The sequence below is a fragment of the Danio rerio genome, chromosome 8 (genome assembly GCF_052040795.2).
Source record: "Danio rerio strain M-AB ecotype USA chromosome 8, GRCz13ab, whole genome shotgun sequence".
NCBI classification, from domain to species: domain Eukaryota; kingdom Metazoa; phylum Chordata; class Actinopteri; order Cypriniformes; family Danionidae; genus Danio; species Danio rerio.
Window position 1 is genome coordinate 46,128,562 of NC_141028.1, and position 5,123 is coordinate 46,133,684.

The following is a 5,123-nucleotide window of genomic DNA, read 5'->3' on the forward strand; positions in this document are numbered from 1 at the left end:
ACACTAGCGGGCAGTAGGTTTTTATATTCCTCTGTGTTGAGTTCCTCTTTCTTTGCAGGTATTTTGTTTTTTCTGAATGCTACAAGTAAAAAAACTCACTCATTTCGAGGCGGGAAGTGGCAAAAACTTTTTTGACAAGGTAAACACTAAACAAAGGTTTCCACAGTACTCGACACTTGTAAACACATGCTCTATCAGGCTCGCGGCTCTCATCATAACCAACGCTCGTCACCGGTACTAGGTCGACCAATCACAGACCTTGCTTTACACGTCGTTGCGACATGTAGTTACATTTTTTTGATTGACGCAAAGGTATAAATCAGCCTTTACCCTAGTGAAAATACTGTCCCAGTCCGCCACTGGACACTTATATATGATGTTGATTTGTTGAAATGTAGTTTTTTTTAAGCAGAATTCCAATACTCACTGCTACGCGCTGATTGGTGAACTTCTGTACAGCATGATAGAAAATGTTTTTTTATTTATCACAATTCTAATACTTTACTCACTTCTACTCTCGAATTGGTGGAATTCCTATACAGTATTATGAAAAATGTAGTTTTATTAAGCTCAATTGCACTACTTTGCTCACTCCTACTATCTGATTGGTGGAATTTCTGTACAGCATCAAGGGAAATGTAGTTGTGTAGGAAATGAACATGAATTCCAGCAATCAGAGAGTTGGAGTGAGTAAAGTAGTGGAATTGAGCTTAAAAAACAACATTTTCTACAATGCTGCAAATAAATTCTACCAATCAGAGAGTTGGAGTGAGTAAAGTAGTGGAATTTGTACTAAGAAAAAACAAAACTATATTTACCATAATGCAGCACAGAAATTCCACCAATTAGAGTAGGAGTGAGCAAAGTAGTAGAATTTTGCAAGAAAAAACTACTATTCTCATGACGCTGTACAGAAATTCCACCAATCAGAGAGTAGGAGTGACCAAAGTAGTAGAATTGTGCTAAAAAACTACATTTCCCATGATGCTGCACAGATATTCCACCAATCAGAGAGCATGAAATGAGCCAAGTAGTGGAATTTGTGCTGAAAAAACAAACAAACAAAACAAAACTATATTTCTTATGATGATGCTAAATTCCACTAATCAGAGTGTAGGAGTGAGCAAAAGTAGTGGAATTTGAGCTTTAAAAAATACATTTCCCATAATGCTGTAAAGAAATTCCACCAATCAGAGAGTAGAAGTGAGCGAAGTAGTGGAATTGAGGTAAAAAAAAAAACTAACCATACTTTACTCACTCCAACTTTCTGATGTGCAATTCCCGTACAGCATTATGGGAAATGTAGTTTTTTAAGACACAAATCCCACTACTTTGCTCATTTCATATTCTCTGATTGGTATACTTTCTGTACACCATCATGGGAAATGTAGGTTTTTTTTAAGCTCAATTCCACTACTTTACTCACTCCTACTCTCTGATTTGTGGAATTTCTGTACAGTGTCATGGGAAATGTATTTTTTGTTGAAATTTCCCTATGGAAAAATGAATTGAGTCTGTAATGTTTGAAAGCTGACTGATAAGCTTTGTAGGTTTCATAACATGTTTTTGATCAAACTGTTTTGAATGAGTAATGTTTATAGAAGTATTCTCATTCAAGTGTTTGTCATAGTTAGTCATGTTTACACTCATTTTATTTTTAATCTGTACGTGTTTTTCTGTGCCCTGCAGCTGCTCTCGTCAGACTAATATACTGAATGGAGCTGTTAGGCGCCTCTGCAAATGACGACCAATTGACAAAGTCAGACCTAGAGAAATATGTGGCATTATCCCGAGGCATGTCTGTCTATTCTCACAGGTACAAACCTGAAGCACCTTCGGCTGAAGTCAGAGGTGTCATACCATGATCCATCACTGAAACATTTCTTTCTCAGTACAAAAACAGTAAATTATATCATAAAATACCAAATCTGAATGAAAATGAGATCTAGGCATTACTATAACTTTAGTTTAAAATAAAGCAATTGCTTTTTTTTACTTCAATAACAAATTCTTTTAAATAAGATCTCATTATATAAATATTTACTGTGTAAAAAAAAAAAGTTCTTAATTTTATTTAACACAAATCAATACTTTTTTTGAATTATTATTTTTTATTATTCTAAACCACATTTAGTATCTATTTGAACCATCTTCATCTTATATTTCAGTGAAAGTTTTACAAGATGCAGCAAAAACTAAATAATAATAGTGGCAGAATGTCTTGCCTAAATTAACAAAACTTTCTTTAATTCTTTCATTAAAACTTTTTTATAAATTCTTAGAAATTCCTCAAAAAATAACATGAAAATAATCAAACTAAACAGAAGATTATTTTGAACCATTTTGTTTGGGCTGAAGTCAGAAGTGTGATCCATCGCTGAAACGTTTCTCTTTCTTGCCAGCACCAAATAGTAAATTATATTGTAAATTCATTCATTCATTTTCTTGTCAGCTTAGTCCCTTTATTTAGTCACCACAGCGGAATAAACTGCCAACTTATCCAGCATGTTTTTATGCAGTGGATGCCCTTCCAGCCGCAACCCATCTCTGGGAAACACACTCACACACACTTTAGCCTACCCAATTCACCTGTACCGCATGTCTTTGGACTTTGAAGGAGATCGGAGCACCTGGAGGAATCCTACGCAAACATGCAAACTCCACACAGAAACGCCAACTGAGTCAAGGTTCGAACCAGCGACTCAGTGACCTTCTTCCTGTGAGGATACAGCACTACCTGCGCCACTGCTTCGCCCTATATCATAAAATACCAAATCTAAATAAAAATGAGATCTGGGGATTAACAAAATAAAAGTACATTTAAAGATCTATCTAGAGCCATTTTATTGTTATTTTCATAATGAGTTTTATTAAATAATATCTGGTTATATAAATGTTTGTGTAAAATAATGTTTTTATTTAGTATTCATTTGAACTATCTTCAGTCGTTCATTAGTTTATATTTTTTTATTTCTCATTTCATTCTTTATAAAAATAAATAAAACAAAAAATAAAACACCTTTTTTTCTTTTATTTCAGTGAAAGTTTTACAAGATGCAGCAAAAAACTAATGCCAGAATATCTTGTCTACTATCAGTTTTTAGTAAAATTAACAAAATTAAACTTTAAACAAATTTTAGAATTGTTTTTTTAACCATTTTGTTAAATCAAAGATGATTAAAGTCACTGAAAACAAATGTTTTCCTAAAATGTTTAATTACGAATAGTATTAATAAAAACAAACAAAAAATATTTCACAAAAACTTAACAATAGTAACAAACTAAATAATAGTAAGGACACTCAAAAATATTTTTGCTTCTTGTTCAAACTACTTTAAAATGAGCTGAAATAACACAGTTCTTGACATCTTTTGGGGATAACCAATTGATTTATGTTCAATTCACTTAAATATCTTAAAATAACCTAATTGATGTGTTGGGACAATGTCAATTAACCGTTCTGAACCCTGCATGTTTTTCAGTGTACAGCATCATAATCAGACATTGAAGATTATGCTAAAATATTATTTTATTTATTTTTAATAGTGTATACCGTCACCTTAGAATTATAAGGTTCTATCTGACATTTTTGTCAAAATTGAGTTATTGACGTTTTCTTATTAAAGGACAACTTATTTACATTATGGGATGTTTTTTAATATAAGTTGTTTACATTTTAAGACATTTTATTAAAAAATAAAACAAATGTTACACGCATACTGTTTGCTATGGAATGCAAAAACTTTGAAGCTCATTATCTCAAAAACATTCAGAACACAGATAGAACCCTATCATTCCAAGGTGACGAAATATCCATATATATATATACATATACATACACACACTATCTGACAAAAGTCTTGCCACCTATCCAGATTTTAGGAACAACAAATAATAACTTGACTTCTAGTTGATCATTTGGTATCATAAGTGGCTTATATGAAAGGCAAAGGCCTCTAGATTACACTTATTTTACCAACATAAAATATGATCATGGCTTGATATTTAATCATTTAATTAGGACAGTAAGGTCTGATTTGGCTTAATCAAAAGTTTTGTCACTTAACAAAAATAATGCACAGTACAGAATATAAAGTCATGGTGCAGTGGAAACAGTTTTAATATTGTGCATGACCTCCTTGAGCTTGGACTACTGCATCCATACATCTCTGCATTGACTCAAAAAACACATTAATAAACTCATCTAAAAAGGCAAATAAAGTGTTCTTGCTACATTAAATGCCTCCTCCTACATTTTACCCTAGACACGCTCAATATTGTTCATATCTGGTGATTGGGCTGGCCTATCCTGGAGCAACTTGAGCTTCTTTGCTTTCAGAAACTTTGATATGGAGGCTGAAGTATGAGAAGGAGCGCTATCCTGCTGAACAATTTGCCCTCTCTCGTGGTTTGTAATGTCATGGGCAGCACAAATGTCTTGATACCTAAATATACTGAATGTAACCCCAAACCATTACTTTTTCTTCACCAAACTTGATTGATTTGTATGAAAATCTTTAGTTCATGCAGGTTACAATAGGTCTATTGCAAGTATCAACCTTATGCCACTTTTCCAAATGATCAACTTGAAGTCAATTTATTGTTTGTTGCTCTTACAACTGGGATTGAATATATAGATATTCCAAAATGACCTTTTATTGTCTTTTTATTAAACAAATCTCACCTTATTGAGTGTAAAACTTATTTACAATTATTTATAATTCAACTATTACAAGTGCTGTTCTGAGAAAAATAACAATAGCTACATTAAAAACACAAAATTAAACTATCGGAAATAAGAAACAGGTGTCTTCATCTCAACTAATGGTCAGCAGTTTGTGCAAAGCTCCAGCTTGACCTCAGGCAGGCAGTTGTCACTGATAATTTGTGCCCAGAGACGTAGGTTTTAGACGTCAGACAGAGAAAAAAAGAAAAGAAAAGAAAGAAAGACGCTCTCTAATTTGCTACTTAACACAGGCCATTTCAGATGAACCACAGCATTAAGGTTTCGGTTTACAGCAGCCTCTTTGATGGCTTTGCTTACGGTAATTGAAGCTCAGCGGTGACAGAAAACAGACACGTCCTGTGAAGCCGGTGGGAAACTGCACATAAAACACAGCGCA